Below are 20,737 nucleotides of genomic sequence, written 5' to 3' on the forward strand. Positions count from 1 at the left end.
GCATGCATATCCACCCCTTAGGGTTTCGGATTTGAAGAAGAAGAGAGGACAAAAAAAATGGAGTAGGTTTTGAACTTACTCTTCCTTGGTGTGCTCTTGAGATTCTCCCTTCCTTCAATGGAGAGTGAGTGCCTAAGCTTGAGCAGAGAAAATGGCAGCCATGGAGGGTAGAGAAAGAGAGCTTTCAGTTTTGGGGAGAGAAATGGAGAGAGCCATTTTTGCTTTCTTGAGGAAAAAATAAATTAGAAGAAATAATGATTGGATGTGTAAGAGGGAATGATTTGAGGTTTAGCCAATGGGTGAGGTAGTGTTGAGTCTAGTTTATGTCATGTTTATGTGGTGTTTTAGGTAGTCTTTTATGTCGTTTATCTTTCACTTAGTGCGGGTTTACGCTTCTGTTTGTTTGTTTTTCAGTTTTTGTGAATAGAAAGGGAGATTTGAATACTTGGAGGAAATTGGTTCAAAAAGAGAAGAATTATCCAAGTTTCGGTGTTGTTTTCAACAAAGTATGGATCTCAGCATGATTTAAAGGCGTTGGTGATTTTTCGGGCTTAAAAATGCATGAGTCGAAAAATTCCTTAAGGGTCACGGCTTGAGCACCTTGGAGCCACGGCTAGCCCTTTAACAGAATCTATGTTTCAGAGTAGAGACTCAGGATGTAGCATGGCTAGGGAGGGCCGCGGCATGGTAGAGCTAAATCCCAAAAAGCAGAGACATGGGTCGCGACATGGTGCAAGGAGAGTCGCAGCCTAGAGTTGCAGATTCTCAGGAATTAGGGACATGGGTCGCAGCATGGTGCATGTAGAGCCACGGCCCGCCTCTCTTAAAAATGAAAAAAATTAGGTTTTATAAAAGAAGGGGAAAAAGAAAAGGGGGGAGACAGAACAAAGAGAGAGAGAGACGGTTTTAGGGGTGTGTGAAATAAGCTTGGAGAATTCTCAATTGCTTTTTATTCATCTATTTCTTTATGTTATTCTTCAATTTCATCGTGTTTAGAATGACAAATATGAACTAACTTTCTGTTTAGGGCTGTTAATTGAATCACTTGAATCCTTATTATGAACTAATGCAATTATCGTTTCTTCTTCATCTTCTCTTGAATTCCTTACAATCTGTGCTTATTAATTGATTATTGATTGGCCATCTATAGTCATTATCCGTATGTTTTTTAATAAAAAACTGAGAAGTACGATTCAAATTTGCTTTGATTGTTTAGGACACAATTCTAATTTGGAACGAGAGTATCCAGATTAATTGTGTAACGATTATGTGAGTTGTTGCAATTAATGTTGTCTTTGTGATTAAATTTACCATAGAAATATAGGAAATTGTCACTTAGGTTGAGTTTATAATTCATAACATGATTATAAGCTGCTTTTGTCAACTCGTTAATTGAAAAGGAAGAAAGAAGAAGAATTTGGTAACTTGTATTAGGGATTAATAAGGAGGATAGTTGATGAGATTAGCTGTCCTAATTACTCTTTCATTATTAAAATTCATAGATTTTCTGTTACTTATTGTGTTTATTGATTTCTTTATTATTGTGTCTGCAATTTATATTTTCTTCTGCATGTTTACAAGAATCAAATTTTAATTGACCAAATAGAACAAAAAGATTAATTGACTAGTAATTGGTGATTCATTCCTTGAGGACGATACTTGGTTTTACCAAGATTATTACTAAATTGTGATACGTGCACTTGCGTAGCTATAATTTTCGCAACAAGTTTTTGGCGCCGTTGCTGGGGACTGAAAACTATCAATATCAGTCTAATTAATTTTATTTCTAATTTGGTTATTTTTTGTCTTGTTTCTAATTTGTTTCAGCTACGTTCCTTTGTCAATTTCAGGTAGTTTTGTTATATGCGTAGCAAAAGAAGGGCAGGTAGTCTTGTTTCTGTTAATCTTGAAACTGAGAATGCTTACAAACAAAACAGAAGAAACAAGAGGTTGGCTCGTCAGACTATAGAGATGGCACAAAATGATGGGAATAATGAGGTTCCCGAAGTTATTCAAAATCAGGCTCAAAATCCTGCTGCCGAGAGATTAAGAGACTATGTACTGCCCACTATAACAGGAGTACAAAATTGTATAAGACCGCCAGCTGTGGAGGCCAATAATTTTGAGATTAAGTTGGCGATCTTGCAAATGGTGCAGTCCACTATCCAATTTGGTAGTTTGCCTTTTGAAGACCCCCATATGCACTTGGCGAATTTCTTAGAGTTGTGTGATACCTTCAAATACAATGGGGTCAGTGATGATGCTATAAGGTTGAGACTCTTCCCATTTTCTCTGTGGGAGAGAGCTAAGAGCTGGCTTAATTTGCTTCAGGCAAATTCTATTAATACATGGCAAGATCTTGCTCATAAATTCTTAGCTAAGTTTTTCCCTCCCTCGAAGGCTGTTAAATTGAGGGGAGAAATTAATAACTTCTATCAGATGGTTGGGGAGTCATTATATGATGCTTGGGAGCATTTCAAGGAGCTATTGAGGAAATGTCCCCACCATGGTATAGAGAAGTGGATGCTGGTTCACAATTTTTACAACGGGTTGTGTGGTACAACAAGAACGATTATTGATGCTGCAGCTAGTGGGGCATTCATGAGTAAGAGTGCCAACGAAGCGTATGAACTGCAAGAGGACATGGCCACAAATAATCATCAGTGGTCTGATGAGAGGTCATCTGGGTTAGAAAGGTAGCTGGAGTTCATGAACTTGATGCAATTATTGCTTTCACAGCACAAGTGGCCTTATTGACAAAACAATTACATCAGAATATTGTATCTGCTAATGCGATTCAGATGGCAGATAGGTGTGAAATGTGTAGTGGTTCTCATTCTTTTGATCAGTCTCCTACTAGTAGTGATAATAACATTCCCATGGACCAAGCTCAGGTTCAAGCTGTGGAAAATTTTCAGAGGCCATTCAATAATCTATTCTCCAACACTTACAATCATGGGTGGAGAAATCATCCCAATTTTTCTTGGAGAAAAAATCAGGGCAACCAACCTCAGTTTCAGGGTCAGTTTCAGCAGAATATGCCTCAACAACCAATGAATCAAGCATCTTCATCACAATAGCCTAGACCACAACAACTAATGAATCAAGCTCCACCAGACAGGCCTAATGAATTACAAGTTGCATTATTGACTCTCACAAACACTCAAACTCAGTTCATGACAGAGACCAGATCTTCTATCAGAAATCTTGAAACACAAGTGGGGCAGTTAGCTAATATGTTGAATAATAGACCACAAGGAAACTTGCCTAGCAACAATAAAGTTAATCCTAAGGAGCAAGTTCAGGCAATTACTTTAAGAAGTGGTATTACAAATTGAGCAGTTCAGTGTACAACAATCAGTGGTTCAAAATGAAGGTTTGGGTGAAAATTCTGATACAGCAGAGAAAAGGGTCACTGGAAATCATAAGAGTACAGAGAAAGTTCCTTCAGTTGTTGTTGACCAACCAGCCCAAGTTCCATATCCTCAGAGGCTTAGAAAAACTACTCTTGATAAATAGTTTTCTAAGTTTTTAGAGGTGTTCAAAAAGCTGCATATCAACATCCCTTTTGCTGAGGCTTTGGAGCAGATGCCCAGTTATATAAAATTCATGAAAGAGATTCTATCTAAGAAAAGAAAAATGGAAGATTATGAAACTATGGCACTCACTGAAGATTGTAGTGCAATATTGCAAAGGAAGCTGCCCCAAAAGTTGAGAGATCGAGGGAGCTTTACTATACCTTGCACAATTGGAAAATTTGAATGTAAGCATGCATTGTGTGATCTGGGGGCGAGTATTAATCTGATGCCCTTATCTGTGTTCAGAAGACTTGATTTGGGTGAGGCAAGACCAACAACAGTTACTCTACAATTAGCAGATCGGTCAGTGAAGCATCCACGGGGTATCATTTAAGATGTTCTTGTGAAGGTGGATAAGTTTATTTTTCTTGCTGATTTTATCGTTCTTGACATGGAGGAGGATACGGATGTGCCCATTACTCTTGGAAGACCATTTCTAGCCACGGGCCAAGCTCTTATTGATGTTCAAAAGGGAGAGCTTAAACTCAGAGTTCAAGGAGATGAGGTGGTATTTAATGTCTTCAAGGCAATGAAGTATCCGGTGGCTAGTGACAGTTGCTATAGCATGGATGTGATAGATAAAGCAGTCTTGAAAATAAGGGTTAATAGTGATGCTTTAGAGGCGGTGTTGATAGGTGGTGAGGTAGATGATGATGATTCTGAGATGAGAGAATATGTAAATTGGATCAATTCTTACCAAGCGTACAAGAAGAAGTTTGAAGAGTTCGCGGAAGGACCAGAATGACCATTAACATCTCTTCAACAGCCTCCACAGTTGGAATTAAAGGCTCTTCCGGATCATTTGTGTTATGCATACTTGGGGGAGAAGGAGACTTTACCTGTAATTGTTTCAGTTGACCTCTCAAAGACTGAATTGGAAAAATTGTTGATGGTTTTATGGGATCATAAATTGGCCATTGGGTGGACATTGGTGGATATCAGAGGAATAAGTCCTTCAACAGTAATGCATAAAAATTTATTGGAGGAAGACAGCAAGCCATCTATAGAGGCCCAGAGAAGACTCAATCTAGCAATGAAGGAGGTTGTACTTTAGCAGATCCTTAAATGGTTGGACATCGAGGTGATCAACCCAATTTCTGATAGTGCATGGGTGAGCCCAGTGCAAGTGGTACCGAAGAAGGGTGGTATGACCGTGGTGAAAAATTAAAACAATGAACTCATTCCAACGAGAACTGTGACGGGGTGGCAGATTTGTATTGATTACTGCAAGCTCAACAAGGCTACAAGGAAGGATCATTTTCCTTTGCCTTTCCTCAATCAAATGCTTGACAGATTAGCAGGCCATAGCTACTATTGTTTCTTGGATGGGTATTCAGGGTACCATTAGATTGCTATTGCACCAGAGGACAAAGAGAAAACACATTCACATGTCCCTATGGCACATTTTCTTTCAGGAGAATGCCATTCGGACTATGTAATGCTCCAGCAACATTTCAATGGTGCATGATGGCTATCTTTTCGGATATGGTGGAAAGGAGCATTGAGATTTTCATGGATGATTTTTCTATCTTTGGCTCGTCGTTTGACATCTGTTTGGGTAACTTGGAAAATGTGTTGAATCATTGTGAAAAGGCAAATATGGTGTTAAATTGGGAAAATTCCCATTTTATGGTAAAAGAGGGAATTTTTCTGGGACACAAGATTTCTAGAGACAGAATTGAGGTGGATAAAGCAAAAAATTGCAACAATTGAGAAATTACCACCTTCGGTGTCAGTGAAAGGTGTAAGTTTCCTTGGCCACGCGGGATTTTATCGACGATTCATCAAAGATTTCTCTAAAGTGTGTAAGCCTCTCTCTTCACTGTTGACGAATGGTGTGGTTTTTGATTTCAATGAGGAGTGCCTTCATGCTTTCAAGGTACTCAAGGAAAAGCTAATATCTGCACCTATAGTTGTGGCTCCAAACTGGGACTTACCGTTCGAATTGATGTGTGATGCTAGTGACTATGCTGTGGTTGCAGTTTTGGGGCAGCTGATTGACAAGGTATTTCACTCCATTTACTATGCTAGTATAACTCTCAATGATGCACAGTTGAATTACGCCACAATAGAAAAAGAGTTGCTAGCTATAGCATTTTCTTTTGACAAGTTCAAACCCTATCTGATTAGTAATAAGGTGATTGTGTATACTGATCACTCTGCTATCAAGTACTTGATGACTAAGAAAGATGCAAAGCCTCGCTTAATCAGATGGGTCCTATTGCTACAAGAGTTTGATATGGAGATTCGTGATAAAAGGGGTACTAAAAACCTGGTAGCTGATCACTTGTCGAGACTAGAAATAGAAAAGAGTTAGAATGAGAAAGCTGTGCAGATCAATGATTTCTTTCTAGATGAATAGTTATTTGGGGTGAGAGAAAATCTTGTTGTGCCTTGGTTTGCAGATATTGTGAATTTCCTTGTTGAAAGGGTTGTGCCTCCTGAGATGACAAGGCAACAGTTGATGAAATTTTACTCTGAGGTGAAGCATTACTACTGGGAGGAGCCTATTCTCTATAAGCTTTATGTTGATCAAATTATTTGTCGTTGTGTAGCTAAGGATGAGATGCATTCTATTCTTGCCCACTGCCACAATTTACATTGTGGTGGGCATTTTGGAGCCACAAGAACAGCAGCTAAGGTATTGCATAGTGGTTTTTATTGGCCAACCTTATTTCAAGATGCTAATTCTTTTGTGAAGGCTTGTGATTGGTGTCAGCGCACTGGTAATATCTCAAGGAGAAATGAGATGCCCCTCAATGTGATTTTGGAAGTTGAGTTGATTGATGTTTGGGGCATTGACTTCATGGGTCCATTCCCACCATCTTACAATAATGAGTATATCTTGCTAGCGATTGATTATGTGTCAAAATGGGTGGAAGCTGCTGCTACGAAGACCAATGATGGTAAAACCGTGTTAAACTTTCTCCATAAACATAGTTTTACTCGTTTTGGTACACCCCAAGCTCTCATTAGCGATGAAGGAAGTCATTTCGTCAACAAACAACTTGATGCACTTTTAGCTCGCTACGATGTCTACCACCGCATTGCATTGCCATATCACCCCCAATCAAATGGCCAAGCTGAAATTTCAAACAGGGAGGTGAAAAGTATCCTTGAAAAGACTGTGGATAGTTCAAGGAAAAACTGGTCAAAAAAGTTGAATGATGAACTATGGGCTTACAGAACAGCGTTTAAAATACCGATAGGTATGTCTCCATATCGCTTAGTTTTTGGAAAAGCTTGTCATCTTCAAGTGGAGTTAGAGCACAGGGCATACTGGGCAATGAAAAAGTTAAACTTTGATTTGAATGCTGGTAGTGAGAATAGAGTTTTGCAACTGGATGAGCTTGATGAATTTCGTAATGAGGCATACGAAAACGCAAAAATCTATAAGGAACGCACCAAAGCTTGGCATGACAAGAATCTAGTCAGAAAAGAATTTCAACCTGGACAACAAGTACTTCTTTTTAATTCAAGGTTGAGGTTATTTCCTAGAAAATTAAAGTCTCGATGGTCAGGTCCTTTTACTGTTGTGCAAGTGTTTCCATACGGCTTAGTTGAAGTGCAAGGAAAAAATGGAAATCCTTTCAAGGTGAACGGATAGCGGTTGAAGCCATACTTGGGCAGTATGTTTGATCATGCAAAGTCAAGTCTCCTCTTGAAGCCCTTTTGAAGAGGATTTTAGTGTCTGGGTAAATGACGTTAATGACAGCGCTCGTGGGAGGCACCCCATCTATATTTATTGCTTTTGTACTTGTAAATTATGAATATTTGGTTTATTTTTGTACATTTGGAATTGTGGAAAGCATGAAAAATTTAAAAAAAAAAAAAAGAGAAAAAGAAAATGAAAAAAAAATTCTTAAAGGCCACGGCATGGTCTTATTGAGCCGTGGCATGGCTCGTTACAGAGGCCCAGGAATTCAAAAAATTGGGGGTGGGCTGCGGCATTAGGACTCGATTTTCCCATAAATTTTAATGCGGGCCACGACATGGAGAGAGTAGAGTCGCGATGATTCTAAAGGTAGGATTAATGAGAATAATTGGATTCCTACACCTAGTTTTTTCTCTCAACAAATAAAATATCTCGTCTCTACAGGTACCACGGTTCAATACTTAAAAAGGGGAGATGTGTCACGACTCGAGTTCTAGGCCGTGACAGATTTGTAATATCCATAACTTAGGTGATCAAAGGTCAAACTTTGACCCTTGTTGGAAAATAATCTATAATCTATATTAAATAGTACTATAATTGTAAGTTAAAATAATAGAATAACCCCTATAATTATATATAAAAATAGAGAACGACCACAACGCATCCCTTTTTTTTTGCAATATTGGTGCATCCTTTTTCTATTTCGGCACCTGGATAGATATAATCCCAAATTTTTTTATATGACGGTGTAAATTGTAGGTATTTAGAATATCCTGCAAATTTTCAAGAAATTTTGAATAGTTTACGAAGCCGAAAACAGAGTTCAAACTGTCAAATTTTATAGGCGTACACAAAAAAACAGGCACGCGTGCAACAGACAGTTTAGACCCTGTTTCGGTACCATAATTTATTCAAAATTTCTTGAAAATTTGTAGGATGTTCTAGATAGCTATAATGTACACCATCATATAAAAAAATTTGGGATTATAACTATTCAGGTGCCGAAATTGAAAAAGGATGCACCGGTGTTGCAAAAAAAGGGGATGCGTTGTAGTCACTCCCTATAAAAATATTAGTGATAAAAACATGATCATTTATCATTATATATAAAATAATAATATTCTCACAGTTGTGTAGTCACCAAACAGTTAAATTTAATAAGTCATAAACACCCAAAATAATGCTTACCATCTGATGGACCCAAAACGGGTATGTTTTAAAAATTTATACTCGCAAGCGCACGAATCGTATATGGAATATAGTGTTCGTGTAAGCACGAGATCGAACCCAAAGGAGTTGTCTAAAATCAAAAAGAAAACTATTTTAAATCAAAAGTAATCAATTCTAACCTAGCTCCAAAGATTGATGAGTTTTAATGTTATGAACATAAAATAAAAGTTTGAAAAATAAAGCTATTTAAGAGAATAAAAATAAACCAATAATGATTTGAAAATAAGTGTTAAAAGAAAAGATTATTAAGATACTAGAATCCACAAAATGTATGTTTAATAATATTTATTAGTATATTGATTCCCAAGTTTTAGTGATAGTTAAAATAATTCAAACTATCATTTTCCAAATAAATTTATAATTTTAAGCACAAATCACTTCTAGAAAGACAGGATTTTTCTTCACTTTTCAAAAATTATAATTTCAAAGTATTTAATGTGAATCAACCTAATGAAACAACAAAAAATCAAATAACATTATTTATAAGGAAAAACATAATATTTTTGTTCTAAGCATGGATGTGTACAATTTAATGACACATCTTACACAAAGAATATTATGTTTTTGCAAAATGAAGAACAAAGTGCATATTATCTAACAATCCAAAATATGAGATATTAAAGATGAAAGACATATATGAAGAAGAAAAATCCATAAACTTTGTTGCATTACAAGGGAAATCAACATACAACATAAATATTACCTAGTTACAAGTTGCTTCATCATGATCTTAATAATCTTATGAAAAAGATTAGAAACACATAACTAGAGTATAAATTACAAAATAAATGAAATACATACTTGAAAATGCTCTTGAAAAACCCAAAATGGAAGAGAGAATGGTGAGCGAAAATGGTAGAAAGAAGATGGTAACCAAAAATTAAGTACCCTAAAATGGTCTTGAAATTCCATATTTATAGCCAAAATGATATTATTAAAATAATCAACATAAATTAATTAAATAAAATAAATATGGTATGTAAAGGTAAATTATAGGGTGTAATGATGATGTTGTGGTGAAAATGTGTAGAAAAGTGGGTAAAAAGGTGGGGGACAAGGGGACAATGGGTACAAATGAGCTATTTATGGGCTCAAGGAAAATTACAAAGGTGGCTATTGGTGGCTGGGACAGGCATGCGCTGAGGAGAAAAATTGATGGGTGAGCCGTGGGGCTGTTGGGCCAGGGGGTGCTGGCGTTGGGCCGAATGGAGGAGTACTGTGTTGGGCCTGGGGAGAAATGAAGGGGCTCGGTTGGGTGTAGCTTCAGGAGGTGGCTGAATGGCTTCACTTCAGCTGGGCAGGAGGCTCTTGGCTGATGTGTGTGACTTCTTGGGAAGAGGCAGCTGGCAGGGAGGCTCGGCTGGGAGCTTCAACTGGAGACGTGGAGGCTTTCTGCTGGGAGGCTGAAGAAGAAACGGCCCAAGTGCTTCAGCAAGGCATTTGGAAAAATGCCATTTTTTCTTCTTTCTTTTGCTACTTTGCCATATTCTTTTCTTCATTTTTCTTGGCTTTTCAAGCATAACAAAAAAATTGCAAAGTTCATCCTGCAAAATAAGTAAACATTAAATTATAATCAAATATTTTCAATTATAAAATAAACCAAATTAAATGTTGAAAAAAGAGTAACAATAGGCTTAACAAAAAGAAAGTGTGTTGCTCTGGTTTTCTCTCTTCCATGGCGAGGCGGCAAAAACCTGGGCTGAAGCTTGCCAAATCTACCATAACTTTGGAGCTCCCTTCATCTAATGGTGAGAATTCTGACCAAAATCGTTCTGAACAACCAGTGATTGAAGAACTAGATGGAGTTGGGATTATGGAAGAATAGGAAAGTGATGTTCGGTCATTGGATGTCGGAGTGAAGAAGGATCTCGATCTGGATAAGCATCAGGGAAAAGCGAGCTGGGCTGCAGAAGTCAAAGAGCAATCCTTCCAGGAATCAGCTAAGGAAACTTGGGCCAAGTTTCGAGACTCAGTTCCATCTTATGGTGGCACGATGCTTCACTACTCAGAACCATATCAGAAGGATGGCCAGATTGTTGCGAAATTGGACTTGGAGGAGGTTGAAGTAGAAGCTTCATTTTGGAAATCTGCGATAATATGTGTTGTAATTGGGGCAAATCCTCCTCTAGCAGTGTTTGAGGGTTTTGTGAAAAGGATTTGGGGTAACCTTGGCATTCTGAGTGTTGCCCGAATGAATGCTGGGTTTACTATGGTTAAATTCAGAGATGAGGCAACAAGGGACCTGGTGTTAGAATCAGGGGTTGTGCATTTTGATAGGAAACCTGTTGTTCTTTGGCCTTGGACCACTGATATTGAGTCTCTGAAATCCATCAAATCTGTTTCAGTATGGGTTAGGTTGCCTGATCTGGGGTTACAATACTGGGGAGTGAACTGTCTAAGTGCTCTAGTTAGCACAATAGGTAAACCCATTATGATTGACAAAATTACTCAGAATCATTCTATGATAAAATTTGCAAGAGTCTTAGTTGAGATGGAGATTACTGATTCTCTGCTGAAATTCATTAGCTATTTTAATGAGAAAGGGAAAATTGCAGATCAGATTATTGAGTATGAATGGATGCCAACAAAGTGCTCCAATTGTAAGAAGTTGGGTCACTCAGTTTCTTCATGTAAATTTGTTTCTGAAGCTGTTTGGAGGAAGAAAGAGGGGAAGCAAAAGGAAGGTAACACTGGTGATTTACCAGATCAAGAAGGGGTCGAGAAGGTGGATGGCCAAAATGAGCATAGTTCTGAATCTAGCCTGAAGGGTAGTGCGTCTGATGCTGGTCCTTCTAGATCCTCTCAGTTAGTTGAAGTTCAGGTTTCCTCTGTTCCAGTTGAGGATAAATGGATTTCTTCGAAACCATCTAGAATAAAGAGGCAAGAAGTTCAGGTCTCTTTTAAACAAGCTATAAACCAATTTAGTGTTCTCCAGGAAGGTCAGAAACCAACAGTCACAGGCCCAATCAAATCCAATACTCATGGATAGTATCAACATAATGAGTTGGAATGTTAAAGGGATGAATAAGGTGAATAAACAGAAGTCTATTTTGGATGTGTGTAGGCTGAATAAAGTGGGGATTGGGGCTCTTCTTGAAACAAAAATCAGGGGAGACAAGCTGAAAGAAGTTATGAACACCATGTTTTATGGTTGGGAGTTTTACAGTAGTAAGGTTATGGAAGGTAGAATCTTGGTGATTTGGAATGCTAAACTGGTGCAGCGAGAAGTGTTACAGGAAAGTGATCAACTTCTTCACTGTCAAGTTAGGTTGCATAATCAGAATTTTTTCTGTATTACTTTTGTTTATGGTTCTAATAATTTGGAAATGAGGCGATGCTTATGGATGGATTTGGAGCACTTGTCTTGGCCTAGTAAAGCTTGGATGGTTCTTGGGGATTTCAATGCAGTTTTTAATCCCAACGATAGAATGGGTGGTCGTCTTATTACATTGAAAGAGATGGAGGATGCTAGAAAATGGTTAGATCTGGGCTTAGTGGAAGAAATGAAGACCATGGGTCCGTTCTTCACTTGGTCTAATAATCAAGAAGGTGGGGCTCGTATTTTTTCTAAGTTGGATAGGGTGTTTGTTAATGAATCTTGGCTGGATGTTCATCCTTTAGCTTCGGCTGGGACTCAGTGGGAGATTGGCTCTGATCATTCCATGATTTTGATTAAGCAGTTGCCAGCTATAAGGGTGGGGGGTGAAGCCATTTCGTTTTTATAATATGTGGGCTGGTCACCCTCAATTTAGAGAGGTTGTTCTTAATAGCAAGAACCGGCCTTTGAGGTTTTCTGGCAGGGGTTTAGACCAACTTAGTTGGAAGTTAAATCGGCTCAAGCATACTCTGAAGAGATTTAACTGGAAGATTATGGGGGATGTTTCGTGTAATTATGAGAGAAGCAAGTTTGAGTATCAACAAGCTCATTCTAAATGTCTTGCTGATCCGTCCAATAGAGTGCTTTCCATTGAAGACCGGGAGACTTATCTTGAGTTTAAGAGGCAAGAGAAGTTATATGCTAGCTTTATTTATCAAAAGAGTAAAATAGATTGGTTAAGGTTTGGGGATTCCAACTCCTCATTCTTTCATGCCAGTCTAAAGAAAAGAAAGTTAGCTAATAGAATTGTTTCATTTGTTTCTGATGATGGAAAAATTGTTGATGATTATGATAAAGTAACAGACCACTTTCTGGTTCACTTCAAAAACTTTGTTGGTACAGCTAGTAAAGCTTCAGGGGTGATTAACGATCAAGCTATCTGTTTTGGATATGTTTTGAGCAGGGAGGACCAGCTGTGGTTAATTAAACCTTTTACTGTCAAAGAGGTTAAAATAGTTATGTTCAGCATCAATTCTCTCAAAAGTCCAGGTCCGAATGGGTTTGGGGCTGGCTTTTTTAAAGCTTTATGGAAGGATATTGGTATGGAAATTGCTTGGGTTGTTCTTGATTTTTTTGAGTCAGGTATTATTCCTCACTCTTTGAACAATACTTTATTATCTCTAATTCTGAAAGTTGAACAACCAGTTAATGCTTCTGAGTTTAGGCCTATTGCTTGTTGCAATACTTTATATAAATGCATTTCCAAAATGTTATGCAATAGACTTAATCAAGTGCTTCCTGCTTTGATAAGCCAGAATCAAGGGGCTTTTATTAAGAATCGCCTCCTTGCTCATAATGTTCTTATTCTCCAAGATTTGCTTAAAGATTATAATAGGAGAAATATTTCCCCTCGTTGCCTTATGAAGATTGATATAAGCAAAGCTTATGACTCAATTGACTGAAATTTTTTGGAAAATATCCTTAATGCACTGTGCTTTCCGAAGAGGTTTATAAGATGGATTATGATTTGTCTCAGGGGTTCTTCTTATTCCTTGGTTTTGAATGGAAGTATTCAAGGGCGGTTTCAAGGTGCTAGAGGGCTGAAACAAGGAGATCCTATTTCGCCTTTATTGTTCGTTATAGTGATGGATTACCTTACTAGATTGTTGCTTAAAGCTTCAACGGAGAAAGAATTCAGGTTTCATCCCTTATGTAAGTCTTTAAAGCTGGTTAACCTCTGTTTTGCGGATGACCTTCTTTTGTTTTGCAAGGCTAACCAGGATTCAGTTAGAGTTATTCAGCAGGTGTTCACTGTGTTTACTAACTCTTCGGGTCTCACTATAAGTAAAACCAAAACACGAGTTTACATAGGAGGGCTTGATGCAGGGGAGAAAGACAGATTGCTTCAGGATTTTTGTCTGCTAGAATGGCAATTTCCCATGAGTTATATGGGAGTTCCCTTGAGACCGACCAAGTGGAGGGCTAGTGACTGTGATATTCTGATTGAAAAAATGAGAGCTAGGCTGAAAGGGTGGTCTAATCGTCATTTATCTTATGCTGGCCGGGTTCATCTAATCAATTCAGTTTTGTTGGGGATTCGTTCCTATTGGATGAACATTTTTATTTTACCTCAAAAAGTTGTGAAAGCTATTGATAGTCTGTTTTTGAGGTTCCTTTGGGGTGAGAGGGAAAATAGAAGTAAAATGCATAGGATCTCATGGGAGCATGTTAGCAAACCTAAATGTTTTGGAGGGTTGGGGTTCAAGGACAGCTCTTCTTGGAACAAAGTAGTGATGGCTAAATACTTTTGGGCAATCTCTTCCAAGCAGGACTTGTTATGGATTAAATGGGTTAATGGTGTTTATCTAAAGGGTGAGTCAATAGGGGAGTATCGTTTAAAGCAAGATACCAGTTGGTATTGGAGGAGAATCATTAAGTTGAGCCATCTCTGGTCTGGTGCAAAGATGACTGCTGCGGTTAGGAATGGAAAAATCCATCTGGGCACCCTGTATTTGACTGTGTTTCCTGGTGAGCTGGTGTAGTATGTAAAGGCTGTCTGGTGTAGACTTTCGGCTCCCAAGCACCAGTTCATTCTCTGGCTTACAGTGAACCAAAAGTTGAATACCAGAGACTGGTTGCAGTCCTGTCATATCCCTCTCCTTTCAGCTTGCTGTCCAATTTGTGGTCAAGAGGAAGAGAACCATACTCATTTATTTTTTGATTGTGTATTCTCCAGAAATGTTATCCTTGCTGTCCAGGGTTGGCTGAGAGGATTTTCTTGGCCAGTTCAGTTCAGTAAATGGATCCAGTGGCTGTCTTTGCCTCGGGTTGGCTGGTTTTCGGTGGTTCTTCATGCAACATGTGCAGCTGCTGTGTATCACATATGGCAGAATAGGAACCATTGCTGGCTTGATAATTTTTGCTTACCAGTGTATAGGATTGACCATTTGATTAGATTCTCTATCAAAGCTAGAATTTTGAATTTAGTAGGCAGTAAGTGTTCATATCGTGAAAAGCAAATGCTTAAGTTTGTAAAGAATCTGTGATTGTTGTTCTGGTATTGGCTGGGGTGGGTTGTTCCCTTCCTCTGGTTTGTTTGTAACTGTTAGTTGATCAATATATATTTTCTTTTGATCAAAAAAAAAATATTAAATCCATGAAAATATTAATTAAAATTTAATTTACTTTGGCAATTAAGTTCAATAAAATTACATTTTTTAACTTTTAATCTAAAAATACTAATTTCAAATAATTAAACTACAACATATTATAATAAAATAACTATAAAAACACACAAAGGTATATAAAATCATGATAAGACTAATAAACTCAAAATTACTTAAAAACTTAATAAATTAATTAAAAACTCAAGAACTAAGCAACAATTAGCATATAAAATATGGTAAAATAACTCTATTGTGTAGAGTTATCACACCCCCAAACTTAATATTTTGCTAGTCCTCAAGCAAAAGAAAAATTAAAACACACATTTTTTTTATTGGTGATATAAAAAGGATTTTCTCAAAAATTGCACAATGAAAATAATTCTAAAAAATTATTATGAATAAAAGTTAAGCTTATGTAATTAATTAAATTGTCGATTTTTCTTTTAAAAAGAGGTTTTCATTAAAATTATTTTTCACTTAAACTTATAGGAAATAAGTGTGTTCTTGTTATGAAAAATGTAATTTTTCTTATAAACAAAATTGACCCTATAATTAAAAACAAAGCTTAAAAATTATTCATATTTTTAAGAGAACTAAACTGAAACTCAATCAAGATTTTTATCATTGAAAATGAAAAATATCACCAATTTTTTTTTTTTTTATGAAAATGAACAATTTTAATTTTTTTTAAGAAGACAACAAAATAAATAAATATATATAAATATCTCTTTTTATTTCAAACAAACATAAATAAACACAAAACATAAACAATAAAAACAACGCAAAATATAAACACAATAAATCATACTCTCCTTAATGATAATAACCATATAAACTCGATGCCCCCAAACTTAATTTAAGCATTGTCCTCAATGTGTCAAAATATAAATATAATTTAAAATTGACAAGAGTTTAGAGTTTAGAATAGTCGTACCTCGACATGGTGCATCGCTAAGAGAGTAAAAGATACAACAAACAAAAATTAAATCACACATAAAACAAACAAAACAAATAAAACACAAGTTATCAAGATCAAATAGGAATCAAAGAGCATGGTAAATAGGGTCCTCAAGGAGGATCTCATCCACTTCATCAGTTTTTAATTCTAAAAATGGTTTTAATTTTTGTCCATTAACTTTAAATATATCACCAATTTTAGGATTTTCAATTTCAATAGCTCCATGTGGAAAAAAAATACGAACAATGTAAGGACCGGACCACCTAGAGCGTAACTTTCCCGGGAATAAATGCAAACGAGAGTTGTATAAAAGGACTTTCTGACCTGGAGAAAAATCTTTTCTCAAAATATTTTTTTCATGGTAAAATTTCATGCGATCCTTATACTTTTTTGAATAGTCATATGCATCATTCCTAATTTCATATAGTTCATTTAGTTGAAGCTTTCGTTTCTCGCCTGCCTTGTCTAAAGAAAAGTTTAATTGCTTAATTGCCCAAAAGGCTCTATGTTCTAACTCAACAGGTAAATGGCACGCCTTCCCATACACAAGTCTATAGGGTGACATGCCAATGAGTGTTTTGTACTCGGTACGATACGCCCATAATGCATCAGTGAGTCTTAAGGACCAATCTTTCCTAGTTGGATTCACAGTTTCTTTTTAAATGTGCTTAACTTCCCTATTAGACAATTCGACTTGACCACTAGTTTGTGGGTGATATGGTGTTGAGACTTTATGCGTAATGCCATATTGTTTCATCAAATGTTCAAATGACTTATTACAAAAGTGTGAGCCGTTATCACTAATGATAGCACGTGGTGAACCAAAACGAGAAAATATATTTTCTTTCAAAAACCGAAGCACAACTTTGTGGTCATTAGTGTGGCATGCAATAGCTTCAACCCATTTAGACACATAATCAACTCCAACAAGAATATAAAGATTACCAAAAGAGTTAGGAAATGGTCCCATCAAATCAATGCCCCAAACATCAAATATGCCAATAATAAGAATAGGATTTAAAGGCATCATGTTTCTTTTAGTTAAACTTCCTAGCTTTTAGCAATGTTCACAAGCTTTACAATAAACATATGTATCGTGAAAGATAGTAGGCCAATAAAAACCACATTGTAAAACTTTAGCAGTTGTTTTCTTACCACTAAAATGTCCTCCGCATGCATGATCATGAAAAAAAGATATGATTTTAGATTGATCACAATTTGGAATGCATCTTCTAATTATTTGATCATGGCAGTATTTAAACAAGTAGGATCATCCCAAATAAAGTTTTTTCACCTCATAATAAAATTTAGATTTATCATGCTTAGACCAATGAGATGGTATTTCTTTAGTGACCAAATAATTAACAATATCAGCATACCAAGGCAAGGAAGAAACATGCATCAATTGTTCATCAGGAAAAGTTTCAATGATAGGAGTAGAATCATGTATAGTTTCAACAACTAGTCTAGATAAATGATCAGCAACAACATTTTCAGATCCCTTTTTATCACGTATTTCTAAGTCGAATTCTTGTAAAAGTAGGATCCAACGGATCAAACGAGACTTAGCATATTTTTTCGATAAGAGATATTTTAATGCAGCATGATCACAGTATACAATAATTTTAGATCTTAATAGATAAGACCTAAATTTCTCCAATGCAAAAAAAACAGCAAGCAATTCTTTCTCGGTTCAGGAATAATTTAATTGAGCATCATTTAAAGTTTTGCTAGCATAGTAAATTACATGAGGTATTTTTTTCAAGTCTTTTTCCTAAGACAACACCTATAGCATAATCAGAACCATCACACATTATTTCAAAAGGTATTTTCCAATCAGGAGGTTGAATAATGGGTGCAGTAGTCCACAAATTTTTTAATTTTTCAAAGGCAACATGGCAATTATTATCAAAGACAAAAGCATTTTCTTCTCCAATTAAATGGCATAAAGGCCGAGATATTTTGCTAAAGTCTTTTATAAATCTTCTATAGAAACCGGCATGGCCTAAGAATGATCTAATTTCTTTCACAGTTTTAGGTGGGGGAAGTTTTGAAATAAGATCAACTTTTGCTTTATCAACTTCTATTCCCTTAGATGAGATTACATGACCTAAAACAATTCCTTTTTTAACCATAAAATGACATTTTTCCCAGTTAAGCACAAGGTTTTTCTCTTTGCAACGAATCAAAACAAGTGAAAGATGGTGCAAACATTCATCAAATGAGGAACCAAACACAAAAAAATCATCCATAAACACTTCAAGAAATCTTTCAACCATGTCAGAAAAAATTGAAATCATACACCTTTGAAAAGTCGCAGGTGTGTTGCATAATCCAAAAGGCATGCGATGATAGGCAAAAGTCCCGAAAGGGCATGTAAATGTAGTCTTTTCTTGATCTTCTGGGGCAATGGGGATTTGGTTATATCCCGAATACCCATCAAGAAAGCAATAATATGCGTGGCCAGCTAAACGTTCAAGCATTTGATCAATAAAGGGTAATGGAAAATGGTCTTTTCTAGTAACATTATTCAACTTTCTATAGTCTACGCACACTCTCCCCCCCCCCCCCCCCCCCGTTTGTACTCTAGTAGGGATTAATTCATTGTTCTCATTTTCAACAACTGTTATCGCAGACTTCTTAGGAACAACTTGAACTGGACTAACCCATTGACTATCAGAAATAGGGTAAATGATACCTACGTCTAATAATTTTATGACCTCTTCTCTAACTACTTCTTTCATATTTGGATTTAACCTTCTTTGACATTTCCGAGAGGTTTTAGCATTCTCTTCTAGATGGATTCTATGCATACATATGGATGGGCTAATTCCTTTAATGTCTCCAATGGTCCAACCTATGGCTTCTTTATGTTTTCTAAGGACATCTAACAATTTATCTTCTTGTTCTTTATCTAAAGTGGATGATATGATAACAGGTAAGGTTTCAGACTCTCCTAGAAAAGCATATTTTAAATTTTTAGGCAAAGGTTTAAGGTCTAATTTTGGAGACTCGGAAATTGGTTGAACGTGATCTAAGGATGAAAAAGGTTCAAATTTTGTTTCATTTAAGGGTATAGACTCTAGCAAAGAATTCACATCATCATTAGAATCATCAACATGCAAGTTCATACCAAAGTATTTTTCACAAAAGTCAAGTAAGTCATTTCCATCATCTTCACAAATACTTTCTATCATGTTAACTTCATGCACTTCCTCACACTCAACAGATTTAACAACATTAAATACATTCAATTCAACAGTCATGTTTCCAAAAGATAATTTCAAAACACCATTACGACAATTTAGGATTGCATTAGATGTAGCTAAGAATGATCTACCTAAAATGATAGGAATTTGAGCATGCACATTTTCCACAGGTTGAGTATCAAGAACAATGAAGTCAATAGGGAAATAAAATTGATCAACTTTTATCAAAACATCCTCTATAATGCCTCTAGGAATTTTCACAGAACGATCGGCTAATTGAAGAGTTATAGAGGTAGGTTTTAGTTCACCAAGACCAATTTGCTTATAAACAGAATAAGGCAATAAATTCACACTAGCACCCAAATCAAGTAAAACTTTGTTAATAAAATGATCACCAATAATGCATGAAATTATGGGACAACCAAGATCTTTATATTTAAGAAGACTCTTATATTGAATAATGGAACTAGCTTGTTCAGTTAAAAAGACCTTTTTAGGAACATTAGTGTTTCTCTTAACAGTACAAAGATCCTTTAAAAATTTAGAGTAGGCAGGAATTTGTTTAATGGCATCTAAGAAAGGGATATTGATACTAACTTGTTTAAAAATTTCTAAGATGTCATTATATTGGTTGCCTTTTTTAATTGGAAGTAATCTTTGTGGGAATAGGGCTTTTGGAATGAAAGGAAGGATTGGAGTTTCCTTGTTTGAAGAGTCATTGACATCAGAACTAGAAGGCTGACTCTTTTCTTTTTCTTTTTCATTTTCAACCTCGGGTATGTAATCGGGTTTGACAATGTTCTTTCCGGACCTAAGAGTTGAAATTGATTTGATTTCTCTGTTATGACTAGACTTTCCTATCTCATATTGACCTTTTGGATTAGGGATAGGTTGACTAGGGAATGTTCATTTTTCTCTATCAGCTAAAGCAGTGGCAAGTTGTCCAACTTGTGTCTCGAGTTTGGTAATTGATTGAGACTGATTTTGTAGGATTTGTTGAGTGGATTGCATAAATTGTTGTAAAGTATCTTCTAAGGAAGGTTTCCTTTGAGGATATGGTTGATTTTGTGGGGCATGAGTTTGGTTTTTCTTGTTGTATTGGTGCCCTTGATTTATTTGAGGTTAGTTTTGTCTCCATGAAAAGTTTAGATGGGTTCTCCAATTTGGATTGTAGGTGGATGAAAATGGGCTATCATTTGGTTTCCCATAAGAATGAAGATCATTGGCCTCCTCAGAAAAGGCTTCTTGGTAGGAAGGACATGATTGGGAATTATGGCAAGGACTAGAACATATAGAACAAACATCTTTTCTTGGTTGTATTGGAGAATTTATAGTTTGGCCTATGGCTGAAGCTTCTACTTTTCTCGCTAATTTGTCTAAGGATGTTCTTAAGTCTAATTCATCTTTTACTTCATATCTTCCTCCTCTTTTTGGTGAATTAGTTGACCTAGACCTAGGATCAAAATAATTCCATTGTTGCTAATTGATAGACAAATATTCAAGGGCGTCCCAAGCCTCTTGTCCTTGAAATTTTAAAAAATTTCCAGTATGCATAGATTGAATCATTTGACAGCTAGATGGAGTCAAACCATCATAAAAATATTTTACAAGTCTCCATTTTTCA

At 36.3% G+C, this 20,737-nt stretch overlaps 1 non-coding gene across 1 annotated transcript; it reads right to left on the reverse strand.

Moving 5' to 3' along the window:
• Window positions 1–2,406: 2,406 nt before the first annotated feature.
• Window positions 2,407–2,513, reverse strand: LOC133833596 (small nucleolar RNA R71). Its single transcript, XR_009892968.1, has one exon. It is a non-coding gene; the product is annotated as a small nucleolar RNA R71 (small nucleolar RNA).
• Between the last annotated feature and the right edge of the window lie 18,224 nt (window positions 2,514–20,737).

Source organism: Humulus lupulus, chromosome 4, assembly GCF_963169125.1.
Source record: "Humulus lupulus chromosome 4, drHumLupu1.1, whole genome shotgun sequence".
Classification (NCBI taxonomy): domain Eukaryota; kingdom Viridiplantae; phylum Streptophyta; class Magnoliopsida; order Rosales; family Cannabaceae; genus Humulus; species Humulus lupulus.